The following is a 20,864-nucleotide window of genomic DNA, read 5'->3' as shown; positions in this document are numbered from 1 at the left end:
TCCTTTTTTGTTTAGTTCCTTACTGGTTGCGAAGAATAATGCCGGAAAGCTGAATAAGTGCACGAAGGACCGAATAGGGACCGCCGGGGGCATCAATTCTGATTTTATTCTTCTGAAATGCTGGAAAACGTAGGAATATGCGGATGAAGTCTTCTAGGCACGAGGTTGTATATCCCTGCATTTGCGCACTGCGCGAGGCGACGACAGTCACAGCAAGATGTTTCAGGCCAATGATACTGTAGACACTTATTTGCTTTTTTTTTCTTTTTTTGCACTAGCCCACATGCCCACATTGAGAGTAAAAGCCTTTTTGTCGTTCTGGTCCTCCGGTTAACAGGTGCTTGACACCTGCCACGGTTGGCAGGTGCTGATGACGCCATGAGGTCACGTGACTTCAGTGGCGAGTGAGCCACCTGCTTTTCTTCGCACAACGCCGCAGCCGTGAAGGACGACAACTCCGACGACATTTTCTGCATAACGGGAGCCGTGACTAATTGCATACAACGACTGTAGTAAACATCGTGTCATGTATCTACTGCGCTTCATCGATGCCATGCACACACAGACAACGCACAGAATACACTTGATATACCGCTTTATTCACATAACAATATCGTGAATAACAATGCAAAACCACTATAAACAATGCAAATCCAATATTAGCAGCAACGCAAAGCAGTGGCCACGCAGTGCTGGCGCACCTAATTTGCATTTCCCATAACTCCGACTCCACTTTTTGTTTTCTCCACTTTTGTTTTCTCCACGCAAACCGACTCCACTTTTTATTTTGTCCACTTTCCCTCCGAGTAATGTTATCTCGTGAACGCTGGCTCTAGCCTACAATGCAGCGTACTTTCCTTTTGCATAGATTAACGCTAGTGTTTAATATTGATTCGTAAGCGGCGCGTGCCCTTATGTGCTGCGCTTTCTTGGTGCTATGTGCTTATTTCATGGGGGTATTCAGAGAAGTGTGGTCGTGCTTGCCAGAAGCTATAATTATATGCCTCGGTGGGAAGACGAGAGATCTCTAATATTTAAAAAAAATCTTGGCACTATCTTCCACGAACAGTAGTTCGCCTAGAGCTCAAATAGCGAAAAGAGACGAACAGGCATTCGCTTTCAAAACAAACGCCAAAAAGGCGTAATGATAGGCACCGCTGCGTAGCATCCGTGGTTCTTTATTTTATTGTATACAGTTTTCCAGCAGCAGTCGACTCTGGTCCAAATAAGAAGGCGGATTACACTTTGAAGAGCACTCCTTTCTATTACCACCACCATAAAAATTTCTCATCTCCTTTCTTTCCTTCTTTCTTCCTTTCTTTTTTTCTTTCTTTCTCTCTTTCTTTTCTTCCTTTCTTTCTTTCTCTTTCTTTCTTTCTTTCTTATCATCTTCGCTGTGCTTGTATGTCACTTCCGCTGCGACCAGTTCGCAACGAAACGCTGCCGCCGGGAGCGGAACGCATTTTCGTCAGACGAGTCGACGAGCAAAGTGTCAAAGTGCTTTTACAAGCAAAAGAAGGAGTTTCTATCCGGGCCACTGTCGACCGAAGAAAAACGCAAAACAACACCGCAAAACGACCAAGGCAGCCAAAAAAAAAAAAGAACTTTTTATTACTATTTTTTTATGTACGGGTTTACACGGACAAGAAAATGAACCAGAGGAGGCCAAAAGTTGGCCGAAAAAAAAAAACGAGCAAAACAGAAAGCTGAAGTGAACGGACAGAAAACAAATCAGCGCGTGGCTCGTGGGATGAAGAAAAAGGGGCCCGAGCCGGTCGTTTATCTGGCCGCCGAGATGGCCCGAGGAGGCATCAATCTCGGAGACCCTCGTGTAGGGGGCGCGCTGCGACAGGCCTCGCTCTCCATCGCGCGAGTGGCGAGGAAGGCCCGTGGCTCAGCCCGCGGGTGTTGTGACTCGTCCTTGCGCACTGCTCAGCCTCGCCTCCGCGAGGCCCTTGCCTCCTCCCGATCCCCGTACTGCCAACGCGGATCCGGAGAGCGAGTGCAGGATGAAGGCTGGGAGCCAGCCTCGGGCGTGCATAGTTTCACGAGTCGCGCATACGCATACGCGTACGCACACACTAACAAGCACCAACGCTGTGATACAAGCGTCTATTCGCCACTGGACTGGCTGTCATGGTGTTCTCGGTTCTTGCCTGGAAGACGTTTGTTTTGTTTGGCATTCATAACAAAGGTTTGTCACTTCAAAGTTTAACCAGTTTCTGATCAAAGAACGTAAGTAAGCTGAATTTAAAGTGCCGAATCTGCATGCACGTGGTCTGCGAGAGACACCTTAGTGGAAATCTCCGAATACAAAGAGTTTTAGCCACGCCGTACGATAAACACGGTAACTACGGCAACTGCTACCGTACGGCAAATGCGCCTAGGCAAACCTGGCAACGGTAGTGACGGAAACGGGCTGCAAGATTTTCCGTACAGCTGTCCGGCTAAGTTAAATCTGTCTAATTTCGACAGGTCGGGGTTTTTTAATGTGCGTTCACTTATAATAGCATGTGGGCGCGTTTTTCGTTTCACTTACATCTAAGTACAGCCTTCGCGGCATGTATTTGACCGTGCGAGATGAGGCTGAGTGGTCGAACGCCATAGTCGATGGCCCACGACGGCTCGTGATGGCTTCAAATGAGGGGGCGCTGTTGAGAAGAAATCGTCAGGTATGTGCACAATAAAATTTGTTTGCTTTTTGCTGATCCTTCGCCTTCAAGTAGGCACTGCATCCGTCGAAATAAATGTCACGGGCATGAAAGCCGCGATATATCTTCTCTTTCGTAGGTTCTTTACAATTTAAAAATTAAGGATTCTATCAACCGCACTTTTCAATCGAGGAAAGCAATGATTTGCCGACGCTTTACAACTACAAAAGATAAAGCTACTCAACCAATTGTACGAACATTTCCCGTATGGCTCGGCCGTTAATGCTGCTTAGTCATATTTATACCGCGGAGTCATTCCCATCAACAAGAGCAGTCGCAAAAATGATGGACGAGCGCTAATATCGGGAAAACACACGGACGCAGAGTTTACAAGTATGTCGGGAAAGCCCCTGGGCTTGTTGCTTACATTGACCTTTACATGACAAAATGAACTCGAGGCCGACAAGTTTCTATACGCTTTTTCTAGTAAGAAAAGTGATTCTACCAATAGGCTTAGAGCGTCTTTAGTAGAAAGCAAACGAAAATACCTGTCAGTTTAAGCACGCGTACTTTCTTTAAACGGATCGCTTAGTATTCATTTAAAGAAGTGACTTCAACTCCCCTTCCCGTGCGCACCTTTGCTACGGCTATATAAAAAGAAATAGTAAACTGAGAAAACTAAAGTTCGGCTTTCTGTACCACAGCAAAAATGGGTCCTTCCCACATGCGCGTCGACGTTCTCGCCAGGGATGAGAATCCTTCCCAAACGATGCTTGTTTCTTTTTCTTGCAACTTCGTTTACTCGGCTTCGCCTCCCGCATCTGTCGCTCCAACTGATCGCGCACCTCCCGCTCTGGCATGTTTCCCTTCCTTCTTTCCCTTCGGCCCCCTTTTTCCTTTCTTGCTCTTTGCGCGCTCACATTGATTGAGATGGAAATGCTGGCGCTGACCGGCCGATGCGCGGGAGGCCCGCCAGCCCGCGCTCTTGGGAGCTCCGCGGTCTGCTTCGCGTTGAAAGCCAAGTCAGATCGACATCTCTTATGCAACGGGAAGAACGCGAAGAAGATGGATGTCTTCCTGCGTAATTCATGGCACAAACAATAACTCGCCCTTCCCCTCTCCAAGGGCGCCTCTCCCGCGTGGAACTGCCAGTTTTTTTTTTTTTTTGTCGTCCCGTTTGTTTGTTTTGTTTGCGTAAGGAGCAAACAGCCCTTCCACGACACGCCTTAGCGAACCTACATAGAGCGATCAGACGCCTCCCTGTATTCGCTGCGTATGGGTTAAGTGCTCCTACGCTTTCGTCCTGGCGTCTTGGCAGCGATTTTTCGTCCCCATGCAAGTCATTACGCGGCTCTGTGTCCCTGCTTACAAGGCAAGGAAAACAAACTAATTAGTCTAAGGTTAACGGACAGACCCTGTCTCGCTCTGAACTGCTTTTCCCGAAGTGTTGTATAGGACAGTCAGGATTACGAGAGTTCACATGCTGTGTTATGCATAGCCTTTGTCAAAAATAAATAGTACGTGGGATTTTATGGCCAGCGTTCGAAAACTCTCGGAGCTAGGACGAATTCTCGTCATCCACCCTCCGAAGCTTACGATTCCTACGAATGCTGTAAAAACAGACTTAATGTATTAGAAACAAACCACTTTTTGATTTTTACAAGGGCTGCAATTGCTTTCCTCTACATTAGCTGAAGAATATTTAAGGCTGTCTTTTGCAACAGAAAGCTTGGTTTGTTTTGTCAGCCTAAAAAAATTGGATCGGTTTAGTTGTCAGTGAAATGTGATAAGTTTAACGCCTTTTGTCATTGAAAATGACTACGCCGAGCTGGGACACTGCAACGGTACTAATTTTTGTTTTTTCTTTACTGTGAACGTAAATCACGTAAGTGCATCGCAACACCTTTGAAGCCCTGGCTACATGTGAGGCGTAATCGCTTTATTGTCTTTATGAAGCCTTGCTCTTCGGATCAAACATTTCCTTCCCACATAGCTCCTCTTTGCACGTTGAAAACTTTTCGTCTGTGCTAACGGGTATTTTTTCACTGCCATATATGTCTTTTGGTTAGAAAAGGCTTCAAGAGGCACATATAGAAAAAAGAAAGGTTTCACTGCCGGTGGTTTACCAATTCGTAATGCCCTTCATTGATATCGCAGTTAAGAGCCAAATAATAACTCAAAGCCAGTGGCCGGTGTGCATATATCTATGGAATGCCATATTCTTTTCTAAATATATATACATTGGAGAGCTGGTCTGATTTGTTCGGTATGGAGCCGTTCCAAGCACAGAACACCGCCAAATGTCATTCTACCGTGCACCGTACAGTTCGGTTTACATATTTCAGTGTTCCAAAATACGAACAGGTGAACTAAGCGGGGGGAAAAAAGAGAATGCTGTCCAGTCGTCCAACAAACTAATGTTGGTACTCCTTTCGTTGCCTTTCTTGGAGTCTTTTCGAATTTCGATCGCCAATCCCCCGTCGTAGATGGGAATTACCATTTCCTCTGCAGAGCGACGCAGCGTGCCTGTCTCCCGCTTTTGCCTCAGCGAAGCACACCTCTTCTTCCGGCGTGACCTCTTCAGGCCCCAGCGCAGAAGCGCGGCCGTAATATCTCCCGACGCCCATCACCGCTCGTACAAAGTGTGTCGCGATTTCTAAATCGCGTTGCGCTCCAGATTCATTCTGCTAAAGGACCGGCAACGTCGGGCTCCGTACAAACCAAGGGTCGTTTTCGGTGTGTCCTGCGTTTTTGTCGGCCATGGCCAACTTGATGAGCGCCACGAGTCGACCCGCTTTTGAGAGCCGACGTTGGCGACTATAGGCATCACGCTGCTCGCGCACACATTGTTAAGAAAATGGGCGAACATTGAAAAACCGGCCGAGAGATCCGTTTCCAAGCTCGCCGACGGCGATCAGGGCGCTGGCGGCGCTATGTATAAAGGGCGTGCGCACATTTGCAAAGAGCTGCTGATCGCATACGTGCATGGAAAGAGAAAGTAAGCGCAGAAAAAAAGAAAAGATATCTACGCCTTTCGACCAGCACGGGGAGCGTGATGGGCTCCGAGGGTGGGAAAGCAATGAAGAAGTAAACAGAAAAGAACTTAAACTAAACGAAAGAGTCCCGTATGCTCAAAATAGGGCCTCTAACGACTTTACGGATCATTAGAGGACGGGGTTCCTAGATGCGTCTCTCGCATGCTAATGCCTCCGGAACGGACTCGCCGCTTGGGCTCCGTCTTCGGACACCGGCGTCTGAGCTCCGCGGTGGTTCGGCCCGGTGCTTTGCCCGCTCTGGCTCTTTTTCTCGTCGAGACCGGCCGTTCATCGAGAAATCGTTTTGCGAGAACATGTTTTATGCGTCTGTGCGCCGCTCGCGGTTGCTCACATGGCCGGTGCCACCCGCTCGTTGATAACGAATCTGTTCCAATGTCCGGGAGCAGGTGGTTTCTCTGGATTTAGCGCAGTCTCTGCATCTTAGTGTTTAGGTCCTCGAACACCACGTCACGGCGCGACAATGTTTGGGACTTCGACCGCTTTTCTAGACTACAATGTACGTGCTCGTATACCCGAACTGTCGAATTCATTAATCTTTCTTTCGGCTGTGTTTCTTTCCATAAATTTATTCATAGCGGCTATGCGTGGGGTGTAATGGGGCTTGTTTGATAGGTCATAGCCTCCTCTATTTTTTTTTCGAAAAAATAGAGGAGGCTATGGACACGTTTACCTAAATTTTTTTTTTGTTGAGACTTGAATGTCTTTCAAAGACGAGCAAACCCTCTTAATCGCTATCTCTGTGTAATAAGTGACTCTTGCTTACGGAATTAGTGTGGTTGAATATACTACAGCAGCAGTTTCTCACCTTCCACAGTTGCTCTGCAATCTTAAAGAGAAACACATCTAGGCTAGCCACAATTACCTAGGGTAGGTTCTCAAGTCCTCTCAACAGCTTCATGTCTTCGTTTTTTTTTATCATAAATGATCACAAAAAGAAACTTGCGGCTTCACTCTAAGTGAACACTTCCTGCATGCTAGTTATATCACTCACTCGCTCGCTCACTCACTCACTCACTCACTCACTCACTCACTCACTCACTCACTCACTCACTCACTCACTCACTCACTCACTCACTCACTCACTCACTCACTCACTCACTCACTCACTCACTCACTCACAAACTCACTCACTCACTCACTCACTCACTCACTCACTCACGCACGCACGCACGCACGCACGCACGCACGCACGCACGCACGCACAAGCATATATTAAGGTGTAAGCCTTTCTTCGTTCATGAAGGGCGCGCATGGAAGTTGAAGACAGAAGTTCTCCGCAAAAGTGTCCCCACGAATTGTCAATAATAAGTAGTACGGTAATTAAAATAAAAAGTAAAAGTTGATTAAGCAACACTTGACAAGCAACATATATCTAATGATAGCAGTCACAGTTGGTAAATAGATAGTAAAAGTAGTGATACTGAAGTGACAGTTAATGATAGTGATAGTTGGTGATTGCGATGATGGTACTGATGATGACGATAGCGATTGAAAAACAACAAAAATAAAAAGTAATAAATTAAAACCCAATATAGAAGAAAATAAAAACCGAAAATAAGAACAAAATAAAGCAAATAAAAATCAATAACAATAATAAATTATGAAAAATGGTGGGAGGAAAGGGAAAGGCTTTCGTATTTTTTCTCTTGGGCACAATTAAGTGCAATCCTGTAATTTTACTGACCGCAAATTCGTTATTACGGAGCCACATGAAATAGGAGTTAATCTCTCTGCCCCAGTGAAAACCGCACTCCAAGGTGTCATTTAGATTTCTCCAGTAACGAATCAATAAAGAAGAATTACAGCTGCGCAGCTCAACGCTGTTGTATCAAGATCGCGAGCGCAAGGCGCCGCCGACAAACCATTCCAGCCTGGTAAGGTGCCAAAGTAAAACCAGCACGCTTCGCGTTTACTATATCACAACGGCGCACCCAGGTTTACGTGGGAGAGAAACCTCCCTGACCAAAACCGATAAGACTGCCGTGAGGCCCGTAGATCAACGGCTTCCTGCGAAGAAGACCATGCCGAAGGCAGTACCCGCACCCCGACAAAACCCACACGCACGCTACACCGACAGGAAAACAAAATCATACAATGAGAAGCAAGGACGAAAACGGTGACGTGTGTGGGCGCGAGCGCTTTCGCGGATAGTGCAACGGCCTCCTTATTGTTGGTGCGCCATTCGCCGCCTTGTTGCGGCCGATGGGTCCCCGCAGCCCTCCTTGGGCCTCGCCTTCCCCCCATACCAAGCGCCTCCACCGGCACACACAATAATCGAACTCGTCACGCCACGCGGACGGGGGGAAGCGGCGCAATAAAGAGGCCAAGTTTACGTGCGCTCCTATTCTTGTCTTCGCGGTGTACGGGGAGGGTCTTTGCCGCCGGGGTGCACCTCTGCCGACAGCCGCCGGCGGCGCTGGTCGATAGCCGGTGCACGGGTGTCAACGTAGAAAGAACGCCGCTTACGGTGGCCCGGTATTAAATACTTGTTGCCTCGCGACTAGTAAGGTTGGCGTCATACTCGGGGCGGCGAGGTTAGGCTTAAGACGTGCGTGCAACGCAATATAACTGGTGGTCTTCTTTATCTAAGCCTGGTGGCCTTTTATCTGTAGACGGAAGTATGACCTCTCGCGAACACTTCTGCTCAAATGTGTTTTTATTCTGGTTTTGCGATGCACGACACGGCTGTTGCTATTTTTTACTGCGGTGAAGGTAACTAGAGGATTTGACACGTTATTACGTGACAGTGCCACGCGTGACCAGAAAGTTCGCTGATGGTTCCCATGCTTTCACCACCGCCCTCGGTGAGGGAGCGAACGACAGATAACCGTTTCGAGCCGTTGTTCTTAAGCCTATCTACAGTCGATCAATTATATTCCATTTTGAATACGCTTTCAAATTTCAAAATCGGAACATAATGCGAAACACCCGTATGTCCATGCCTATACGACGTGAACTTTTCTTCGTTTATTGGTGAAGTATGAATGAAGGTGGATAGCTATGGCGTGAGTTCGATGGTTCATGGTTATGGCTCCGAAAACAAGGCATCTGGCGCCTTGAGGTCGTTGTGGAATCCTAGCATGCAGGACAACATACGGCATTTTTTCAAGTATTGTACAGACATTATTTTAATCCAGATGCTGTTTGATGTCGATTTCTCAAAAATGTTTTGTGCTCCGGGCGTTCGATCGCTTGTGAGACCTCAAGTGAACGAGTGGGCTGCACAAATCCTAACCTGCCACTTTTTTGCAATGAAAGAGACAGGTAATTTGCAGCAACTGGTGCTGGCTTCTGGTATGTAACGCATTACTTTCGAATTCTGAGTGTCTCCCGCCATCGGTACATAAAACCTCTCAGTGGCAGCTGCTGCTTCAACCAATAGGGCCTTTAATTTTAAGGATGTATAAAGCAAAGAGATTCGCTTTATTTCACTTACAATTTAATATACTGTGCTGTGGAGATTCCCTCTTGCTTAATTTGGAGACTGCTTTGCAATCATTGGCTCTTATGTAGGTTTATGAGGCGCTTTTTTCAAGTGCATTGCTGCAAAGAAGTATGAACTTGTTTTTTTAGTTCCTTTGAGGACACTGCTGTAGCGTTTCACCATATGTGCGCAGAGAGTTGCAGTTGCTTTCATAGCCCCATCTTCGTAGTTAGTCTAAACCCTTGAAATAACTTGCAGTCCCGGGTGGTCCAGGAGGTAATCCCGTCATGACGATTTCTGCTAACTTATGCGCTGTATTTGTTAACGACCTTTTCTTTATTCCTCACTGCGTTTGCACAAGCAAGTTGACGTTACTTTGTGAGAACAATTACACCATGCGTGCGCCTTAAAGGGAAAGACATCGGCTCTCTGGACAGCCTTAATGTCCATGCCATTTTATTAGCGTTTTTTTTTCGAAGTTCGTTCTCAGCGAACACCAAGATTACCTGTCACGGGCAAGTTATCGTCGTAAGCAGAAATAAATGCACGCTTGTGAAGGCTTGTCAAGACGCGCCAGAAAGGGGCGCTGCCAGGACGAAGCGTTTTCCACACCCTCGAGCCTCTGGCAGCGTTGCCGACGTTTCATGCTGCTGCTGCTGCTGCCTTGTCACTAAAACCTTAAATCGGCCGCCGGCGTGTGACAGGGAGCAAATATTGATCTTCCTCACAGTAGCTGCAACAGGAACACACTAAGAAACAAGTGGATAAATAATAAAGCGAAAAAAAAAAGAGGAGCTCGGGAGATGAAGAAAAGGAGCTTCCTGTCGATGAGCGAGGCAGGAGAGGCTTTTCCTTGGGCGGCTCAGTCTCAGGAGCATAAGCAGCCAGCTCAGTGTACATATCGATCTGGCACAGTCGAGGGAAAGGCCGTAGGAACAAAGAGGGGGAAAAAGGGGGGGCCTAAACGCTTCACATTTAAAGTCGCTCGGCTAGCCTGCTGCAGTAGCGGCACGCTTGCCGCCTTCCGCCTCCTCGCACTCCCTCTGTACTTTTTTATTTTCCCGAAAACGGGCGCAGATGGTTCAAGTCAATTTATGGAGACGCGTTTCCGCTCCGTGTTTGTTTGTCAGCATCCTTTGTACGCCTTCTTTTGTTCTCGTTGCTTTCCAGGAACGCTGCAGGGATTCTCTTTTATTTATTATTTTTCTTTTTCTTTCTTACTTATTTCCTTGCCACCGAGCACCGGCGCCCCAATCCTTTGTTTTCACGGGACCCGAGCTTCATTGTTGTTCTCCTTATCGCTGTTGTCGGCGTATTCTTGTTTGGTCCTGGTCTTCTTTGGATTTGTACTTCTCCGAGTAGAGCAGGCTTTCGGTAAACGCGTTTATTGTCGTCAATTCCCTGCGCGCTTCGGAGATATTGTCGTCCCTTACGCACTTTCTCCAAGTGGTGCCGAACGTAAACACTTCCTGCTTTGCTCTGTTTTGCGATTTACCGAATGGCATACGTGCGAAAGCTGGGGCATAAAGCCTTTTTGGGGGCATATATGTCGACATGAGTTGCACTCTGTCTAGATGTCGGCTTTGAAATGTCTTCCTTTGGGCGCGTACGTTGTTTCTCAAAATTCATATTACTGCCTTGCGCTTTTCATATCGACGGATATTGCAATCATGCACTCAAGAGTCACTGGCGCCGGTCATTATGTCGAGTCAAGAAGGCACCGGAAAAGCGAGATACTGGCTCGTTCTCACAATCGCCGGCTCTGTTTTTGCTCTCTCCCTCTCCTTCATCCTTTTCTCGGAAATGTTCAGTAAGAATTCCGGCTTCCATTTCGCAGAAAAGAGAACGTTGGAAGATAGCCAGAAACCGGGACATGACCCAAGCCGGCCGTCGCAACATGCGCGGAATTAAGGGCGCTGAACGTATATGTTGTTGTACCACGGGATAATGACGCAATCATCCTGGATAACGGGCTCGTTTCGGCGCCGAAAACATTGTGGTTCCATTAATTTCCGGCGCTTCGCTGATGTGCACGTGGCTTCAATACCGTCGCTTAGCTTTTTGCTCATAATTTGCAGCATTTTCTTGCTCTCTCAAAACCGCTAACACCCACAAGCTTAAACTAGACCTACTACATTCAGCAACGCGAAACCAAGTTTCTCATAAGCCACCACCCATATTTGACCCGGACGCGGCAGCAGCGTCAAGAGCAGGCCCGTGAAACGCGAGGTGCCGCATTAGCGGGGTCTGTTTTTTTCTTTTTTTTTCGCGCAATGCTTCCATCTTTGCCGCTTCTCCGCATCCTACAGGGAGGGCCGCGGTGCCTTGTGGAAGTTCACAGAACCGAGGCGCGGCCGGCGGAAGTGCGCTGGCTATTGTTAGGGGACAAATATCGACCACGGGCGATGCCCGCGAGCAGAGAGCGCGCGCGCCGGCGCCGGGAGCGGAGTTTTAAAAATATAACGGAATTCCTTTTCAGAGATGGCAGGTTATCGGCCCTGCTGAATCAATTTAGCGGTGAAAGAAACCACATTACAGGGGCGCTGGTGGTTGTGGCGTACAAATTGCTCCCTTGCTCTGTGCGCACAGATAAGGCACGCGCGCGTGAGGTTAGCTGGTTGTCTGCTTAGTTCGACGCGGGTTGTTGAAAAGGCGCTTACATTTTGTCACCGGTGTGCACAGCGCGAGAGTAAATGCACTGCTAATTGCACAAATAGCACCATCGTCGGGTGCGGTCGCCTGGTGGACATTCGTGTCTTAATAAGAACTGCACAGTGTGGCTTTAGAATGCATTGTTCGTATTGTGTTGCGTATTGAAAAAACAAAAAAGAGAACATAAATAACAGTGGCAGTTTTTGTGAGTGAAGCTAACTTGCACAGGTCTTTCATTTATGTAACCGTAGCGATGGTTAGATATTTCACTACTGTGCTTTGGCATACAGTTTAAACGAACTCTGAGTAGATTAATTTCCCCGGTGACTCCGCGCAGAAGTTTGCAGTTTTTTTTTTTCTGTGACGGGTTTTGTGAAATTTTTTTGCGAATACCTCATCGGAAGTGTAAGCGCGCGTTTAATGGTTTATTTCGTATCTATGTAATATTTTGGCACTTTATGATGTTTTAATTTTTAGTGCATTAATTACAGATGGTGTCCTACAGATGGTATCCGCTTATAAACTAAACATGCAGCGCTAGATGTTCGATGAGCAAATAAGTAATGTCCTATTTAAGAATTATCAATCATGTGCTGTCCACTTTTCTGGTTGACATTTTCGAAAAAGCAGGTTCTACGTTTATATCAGGATGCGAAAGGCATATGAGACCCCATATTGATTTACCTTTTTTCAATGACGTAACAGTCCATTACTGTAACATTCCCCTTGTACGGTGGCCGATAATTTCATGTCTATGATGGCAAAATCACGAACTTACATAAAAAACCTCTTGTTATGGATAGAGCGAGCGTGTAGTCAAAACAATGCTGCCATCATCGCTAGAGCACAGTGTCCATTACAGCTGAATGTAACAAGAATAAAAAAAAACAACAACAACGCATGTATTATCGTTCTTGTTTCTTTACTTTTTCTTTCGCTCCCTCGCTTGCTAGGGCCAAGCTATTACGCACGACAGCCTCCTTGGCTCATACCCTAGTCATTAGCCTAATGAAGCCGGAGGCAGCGGTGATGGTCGATTTTTCCCGCTCTGCGGGCCCGCGAAAGCAACATTTGCGCCATCATTGCATCCATACGTGCGGCGGGGTATAACGTTTTGCAGAGCCGCGGAGTTGTTTACCAGGCCAATGTCGCCCTGGAAAGCTTGATCGGCCGTCACATCCTCCTGTTTTAACTTACGTCCTTCATGGAACGATCAGCGACCCCGAAATCTCGAGCACGCTTTTTTGTTTTTATTAAAGGCGGCGGTAGTGGGGCGGGGTTGATATAGCGAAAGTCACGTTCGCTCCTATTTGCTGCTGCAACTATCTTCTTGCGCAACTACACGCCACCCTGTCATAATATCACCCTTGCTTCGAAACTCGAATAGCTCAGATAGAACGGACCCTAAGCGATGACTTCGAACGCGCTGACCTTTAATGAACGCGTTTTGCGTGGCCCGTGGTATATCGTGGTAAATTTTCATTTGGCTAACATAAAGCAGTATCCACGATGCCAGTTTGCCTTCGTACCTTTAAGGAATAGAAAAATACAATGTCCCCAAGATGCGCAGAATCACTGACGCTGCACGCATTCTCTAAATGGTGCGCACGCCAGCGAGGAAGTAAACTCTAAAAAAAAAATGTGGCCTACCAAAACTGCCTACGTTTCAACATGCCATCCTTATTTTACTCTGACCTTTTTATTTTGTTTCATTATTTCGCTCCATGCGACTGATCAGCAGCCGCTTTGCAGAAAAGCTAGCAACATATACTGCTTGCTAGCAAGCACACTTGACGTCACAAGCGTAGCGAGCGCGATCGTAGAGCAGCGAAAAAATGAACCGGGGAAAAAAAAAATATCGCTACAGAATGCGGCCACAAAAAGGCTCCTTTGCGCTTTCTTGTACGTCTATCTCCACTATTGCTCCTTCGAGTGGTGTCCACCGTGCAATACAGCAAGCAGGCTAAAGTACAAAGAAAGAACAAAGGCCTATTTGCCGCGGTGTTCACGGGTTCGGCGTTTACCGCTTCAACTCCATGCTTCTCTAATTTTATTTTTCTTCGCACCACTTATATATCTGCCGAGTTGTTTTCGGCCGCTTCACCAGCGATTTTCCACCAGCCCACACCAGCGATTTTCTGGAAACGCATGAGCACCTCTTTTCGAGCTTGCGCTTTCAAGAAGCCATCAATTGCGGGAGAGGAAGAGGGGGGGGGGGGGCGATCACAAGCGGAACGGAACCTCTTCGTGTGAGAAAGAACAATCCATTTGCTCCCTATTTCTTTTTTCAATGCGTATCGCTGTCCCCCTCCCTTATCTTCTCGCTCCACCTCGATTTGTTGTCCTAACTCGCTGCATCAGTCTTTTTTTTTTCTATTGTATCACTTTTCCGGCAGTGCTCGATCGCGTTCTTTACGCTTCTGTTTCGTACTATAGCTGTTGTTCCCGCTGCCCTTGGCCGTTAGCACAGACGATTGGAGCTTGCTTTCCAACACATTAGCCTGGCGTCACCTTCTAGAGAACACTAATCTTTTTTTCGCTTTTCACGTAGAGACAGGGCACAACAAAGTTAGACTGAAAGGACCAGTGAGGAAACTAAAGCAGCACAGCAGTTCTCCTTTGAAAACAGGCCTCTCTTGTGAAACACTGGAGCCGCGGTAAACTGTGCTGGTTACAGTGTTCTCTGTGAGCGTTCAGCACGCAATCAATTTCTTATAAAAGCCACTCTTTTTATTACTACTGCGAAATACTACACACTGTTGGACTCCGCCCAAACAGAAATTTTTTTGCACAGTTTATGGATTGTCCATAGACTGTTGTCTCTAATTTCTATAGACTTTCAATATAAAAATACTACAGACTACTCTATAGGCAAAAATTGTTTAGACAGTCTATAGACAATCTATAGGTTTATTTCCGTGCACTTTTAGCAGTTATTCTATAGACAGTCTACAGACTATGCATAGATAAAAGGAAATATCATAAAAAGGCAATAATGTCTATAACAAATGTATAGACAGTCAAGAGACCATTTTCATACGGGTGCGCATTGGGTGAAAAATTACACTCAGCGCCGGAGATTCTATCAAGACGTGCAGCGACAGCATTGATGACAACATTTAAGCAACTGAACCTTCGGCTTTAATGTATACGCATGTTGAAGAATTCAAAGCATTAAATACAAAATTTACGAGTGTTTTCGCGCGCGCACAGTGAACCTTCAAAGTGTTTTTGAACCACAACTTCTACATACTGAAGAAAATAGAGCATGAAGAAAGACTGAGAAGGAAGGGCGAAAAGGCGAGAACAGAAAGCACGTTTCCGGAACGGGTTTTCCTTTTTCACCGCCCAAAGCAACGCAAATATCTAGCACGCCGTGTTAATTTTCAATTAGGGCAAAAAAAAAATGTAGCCTTGGTAGCTTTAGGAAGCATTTTTCTTACACGCGCTGCACTAATCAGGAAACGGAACATACTTCTTGCAAGCTTTTGCGCCATCATAATCTCCTTTCGACTGCCCGAAGCGCATATGTCTCACTTAGAGATACCGCTGCTGCATGAAATCCTCTGCTTTCTTTTTTTTTTTCTAACGTAGAATACTTGCAAATCCTTCACATGCAGCTCCCGGATACCAAAAAAAAAATGAGCGATAATTAACCATAATTTAGGCCCCTGCCGAGGCAGCCCGGCCGTAACAAGAGGGAGCTACGCTAAATAGCGATGCCTCTCGAACAGACCGCTTTGTCAAAGGCTGGATGAGGCAGAACAGGGCTCTGCTTGAAAAACGATAATTGGTGCTGCGGCAGCTACTGCATTCATTGCTTGGCTTTATCTTGGGATATAAGAGTGTGATACACATGGGCACATGTTATTCAGTGGAATATTTTCGTTCAGTAGCAACGCGAACAAGACGTGCGAAATATGTTTGCGCGGAAATACGTAAAAGAAAATTTGCGCTTGAGTAAAGAAAGCTGTATATTTAGCGTGATCAAAATATGTGCGAATATTACTTCTTTAGCAGTCTCCTATAAGCGGAAACGCCTCTTTTTAACCTAGGACGTAGAAAATAAATTTTTTTTCGGGCACATAAAACGACAAACACGGACCCTTACAACGCCATGCAGGAATCGGTAAAGAACCACTAAGAATTGGTTAGGGCGCTCGGCTATTGATCCGGAGTTCCCGGGTTCAAACCCGACCGCGGCGACTGCCTTTTTATGGCGCAAAAACGCTAAGGCGCCCGTGTTCTGTGCGATGTCAGTGCACGTTAAAGATCCCCAGGTGGTCGAAATTTTTCCGGAGCCCTCCGTACAGATTCTGTGCCATTTCCTTTCCCCAAAAACCAATTATTATTATTATTAGCCCTCCACTACGGCACCTCTTTCTACCTTTCTTCTTTCACTCCCTCCTTTATCCCTTCCCTTACGGCGCGGTTCAGGTGTCCGCCGATATATGAGACAGGTACTGCGCCATTTCCTTTCCTCCAAAACCAATTATTATTATTAAGAACCACATGCAGCTCCAGAAGAAGGGGCGGTTAACGTACGATCTAGACACCTTAGCACGGGGACGAGTGCAGAAGTGAAAATTTGATTTTCAACGAAAAAAAGGCGCAGTAACTATCTCGCATCTCGGTGTACACTTCAAGCGCGCTGTGAGAGATGGGGCGGAAGGATGAAAGAAAGAAGAGAGAATGAAGCGCCGTACTGGATGCCTCCTTCTTAATCTGAACCACCTGTGGTTTATTAACGTGCACAATTATAACGCAGCACCCGCAATGGTGGCTGAGTAATTGATGCGCTCCGTTACTGAACCGGAGTACCAGGGTTCGCACTGGGGCGCAGCGTCTGCGTTTCGATGGAGGCGAAACGCAAAAGGCGCCCGTGTCCTACGTTATGTCAGTGCACGTTAGAGATCTACATGTGGTCGAAATTACTGTGGAACCCTGCACTGCGGCACCTCTTTCCCTTTTCTTTCGCTCGCATCTTCCTACACACACGGCGAGGTTAAGGTTTTCAGAAAACTGCGTAGTAATACAGTTACGCCGGTTTTCACTTCCTCGAAACAATTTTCATGCCTCAGCACGCGTCACCTTTTTCGTTTCCCCTCCACAGAAACGCGGCTAAGTCAGAAGGGATCGAACCGGCATCCTTAGGCTCAGAAGCTGGGCGCCATAACCACTGAGCCACCGCAGCGGGTTCAAAATAAACGCTGCGTCGTGGGGATTACAAGCAATTAACGGCAAAGCCCAGTAGCAGACTTATGCTCGGTGGACAGCTGTATCGTTGCGTGAAGGGGATAAGGAAGAGGTGAAAAGGGCAAAGAGTTAAAAAAACAACTGGCAGCTCTTTCGCCTGCTCTCTTTGAACTTCGCGATTTCAGCATCAAGCAAAAATATTGCATTTTTTTTTTTGCAGCGAACCCTTTTATATGCAGTTGCGATCTCGGAGGCTCATCACGTTGCCCAGTAGCATCCACAAGTGAACCCTTCTTTCCTTTGCGCACGGTTTCTTCTTGAATGTGTACCCACTGATTCCCGAAATCCGGTAACGGAATCTCGTGATCAAGAGAATTAGTGAGCAACAAAGGGCACATAAATACTCCCGACTACCCTGAATACCACACCGTCGCGCTCGAGTGCGACACTAGCAGCACCCCTGGAGTGTTCGGCGGAGCCCAGGCCTTCGGTGATGCAGGGTAAGGGCCCCCTAGTGCCGTGTTGCAGCCGCTCCCACCACCTTGACACATGGCATTAAGGCGGTTTTATCCTGTAATAAGGTCTTGTCACCTATTTCCTTTTCCGGCTATGCGTCTATTTGGAATACTGCAAAATTTAATCCATCAGTATAGGCTAGTTTTCAGTGGAATATGTAGTCAACTAACGTTAGTGAATGGGACGCTCCGTTTTCTTTTCGAAACTTTTAATTTACAAAAATAAAAACGATACTAGGAAGAGTGTATTGCGTAGAAAAGCATACCTTTAGAGCAGCTAAGACCTGTATATATGAAATTATTATACGCTACTTACATGAAGGTTACATATTCACCTCTTGGAAGCAGTTATAGGAGAGTCGAAGAGATCTACGGCAATTGGTCAGACAGGCTAAATTTCCGCCTACACTATAGGTCACCGCCATAAGAGATTTCTTTAAGGCTCCTTTAAGGCCACACTTACGTGAAGGTCAGAAACTACCAGGGAAATAGAGAAGAAAACAAATCAGGAACTTAGGGGACCTGCGCTTTTTGTGTGCGTCTTTGTGCCTCTTCTTGTCCCGTCTTCGCGCAGTTCTTTCTTCTTTTTTTCGAATTAGTAACACAGCACCATGTTAGGGCATTAAATGACATGAGAAGTGCCCTCTAATCGTGAAAAGTTGTATTCTATTTTTAGCGGTTCTCTTCAACACAAACATTAACACTAGAATTGTGGAACTTGATTCAGAAGTATATAAGCCATATTATTTGCTTGTGCGCCAAATTACATGATTCTTGAAGCGCCTCATGGAACTTTTAAGCTTTAGAAATGTGAAAACGATTGTTCCTATCATCCTCAAATCAATTAGAATTCTACTGGTGTGAGTCAAGCCACAAGACAAGGGCACAGTCGGCGGCCTGCATACTGAGGCGAAATACTGAGCTTAATAGAGCAAAATCCATACAAAAACGTCCTATGGGCGTCTGTGGGAAAAGCTATGCCCGTCTAAGGCCTTTTATGAACGTCTATAAGCACCCACAGAGGTGCTTATTGCCAGCTATCGAAAAATCTATGCCACTAAAGCTATAGCTTTGGAACCATACAACTGTCTTAAGCTCTCTATAGAAAAATGTATCAGCTTGTATATACAGCTATAGACAGAAATTGGAAAGGTTTATAGCTGTTTGGGCCAAAATCCTATAGCCGGCCATAGGACATTTTTTCATGGAAATATTCAGCGGGATGACTGTACGAACAGCGCGAGGTTTCAGCAGGATGGAGCTGGACTTTACAACTCTTCAGATGAACGCGAGATGTAAAGAAAAAGCTTAAAAACATCGTCGTACCGACATTCAGCCTTTAACAAGAAGGACGCACAAAAGACCGACATTTCAACACCTGCTTTGACAAATCTAATCGGGCTGTAATTTGTATTCTTTAAGTGAGTGCAAGGAGGATCCCGCTGTCGCATTCAATAATGTTATTCTTCGCAGCAAATGCATAACGCGCTGCCATAAGGAGAATGTAGCCGGGCGGTTTTTATGCTGCCCGTTCCCACTCACACACACACGCGCGCAGACACACGCTCCCACACTGAATCAGTCGGTTCTTGAGGCGGCAATATATCAAGCGGACAATTCACGTCTGCGGCGGTATATGCACCGACCCGAAGAGCCAATGACGCCGACGCCACAGCGGCTGTTGCTACTCGGCGCGACGAATGGGCGGCGAAAAGTGGGCAGGCACAGAAGAGAAATGGACGCGAAAGAGAGAGAGAGAGAGGGGGGGGGGATAGAAAGAGATGTGTGGGCAACAATGGGCGCTGCCAGGGGACGCGGGCTCCTCAGCAAGACAAATAGCCCCGAGGTGCGCTGGAAACGTGACCGGAGCCTCATGCGGTCTCCGGGCGGCACGTCGCAGTCGGTAGCGCCGGCCACACTGCGAACGGTTCCCGCGCTCCGGGTAGCGCAGTCGGCGCCGGACGGAACGTGTCCGGTGCGCCGCATTGCCGCTCGCGGTCGCCGACCGAGAGCGAAGCTGGGTACCACGTTGCTTCTCTTTTTTTTTTCCCGCTGAGTCCCGATCAAAAGTTACTCCCGCTCGTGTTACGACTGGCAGTCCGCTAGTTTGGTGCGTTTTCCAACAGTTCCATCTCCCACCAACGTTCTATTTCCACTGTGAAACTTTCCCAGCTCATTGGTCATTCCACATGTCGCTAGGCAGCAATGCTACACGCTATATTTGTCCCGACATCAGACCACCGTGTGGAACGGAGTTTGTAGACAGCGTCCTTTGGAGCTGTCAGCAGGTATCCGTATCTTGAGAGCTATGCCAGTTTGTTTGTGATGCACGGTGTGGCGGTCAACCTAACAACAAAGAAAACCGAGAACTGTTTGCTCTCGTTGTTTGCAACATGGCTTGGCATGGCCCGAGTTGCACGAGTGAGCGACCCTACGAAGAGCCAGCAGATAGCGTCTATCGACAGTGCATTCTTTCTGTAACGGCAGCTAGAAAAAACGGTCCTTGGGTAAACACTCTCCGGCTCCGTCTGAAAGCCATTAGCATAGCTTGATATTTAGCCGCATGGATATCGAATATGCATTGCAAGTAACAATAAAAAATTCTTTTTTTCACCAGGTGTAATATGCGGTGCAGCTGCCAAAATATTTACACTTTTCGCAGCTCTCCTGAACGCGCTGTCGGACTTGGACCACCACTCTAAACTTGGTTGGCCAGCAACGCTGCGCAACTTCAACTTGAGCAACGTCGCGAACGGTAGAAACCTGTTCTTCTTTTTGAATACTACAGGACACTATTAATAGCATCTGGTTCTTTGATTGTTCAACCTAAAAAAGAGATATTCAAGTGGATAAGAATGGACCGCTACTGGTATCAAGCGGCAAGTCCAACCCCAGAGCTTTTATCAGTTTCTTCAATCTACTCACTATTTACCGCCCCTGCGTGCTAGCGCTGGAGACCCACACTTACCCACAACGTTCAGCACCAATGCTGGAACCGCGAGAGGTCATCATGTGTCACCGTGTCTCCGCAGCAGAGAAAAACGCTCGTAGGCCTAAATGCAGGAAAAGTAATGCTCCCCTGTGGCGAAATCTAAAAGGGACACGCCACGCCTTCCCTGTTTAATAGCCGGACCCCTGCATAAAACGATTTCCTGGCCCGCAGCCATGTTTGCGATTGTTGGCGATCCTCAGAAGTAGCATGTAGTCTACATGTTGTTTTTGTTCGCTTCTGCCCACGCCGTGTCCGCATCGTTTATGTATGTAAATGCAAACATGCGTGCTGGATGTCATTTGCAGAGAAGCATGGCTGAATATTGTTTTTTTTCTTTCTTCTTTAAAGAGCCGAGTTTGGTTCCGCAAACAAAGAAAT

The 20,864-nt window shown here is 46.9% G+C and overlaps 1 protein-coding gene across 2 annotated transcripts in view; it reads right to left on the bottom strand.

Moving 5' to 3' along the window:
- Positions 1-20,864, bottom strand: part of LOC144093604 (B-cell receptor CD22-like) — a 208,997-nt gene that overhangs the window by 116,011 nt on the left and 72,122 nt on the right. The window lies entirely within an intron of this gene.

This window comes from Amblyomma americanum, chromosome 6, assembly GCF_052857255.1.
Source record: "Amblyomma americanum isolate KBUSLIRL-KWMA chromosome 6, ASM5285725v1, whole genome shotgun sequence".
Lineage (NCBI taxonomy): Eukaryota > Metazoa > Arthropoda > Arachnida > Ixodida > Ixodidae > Amblyomma > Amblyomma americanum.
Note: the sequence above shows the minus strand (reverse complement) of the source record. Positions and strands in the feature narration are given on the sequence as shown.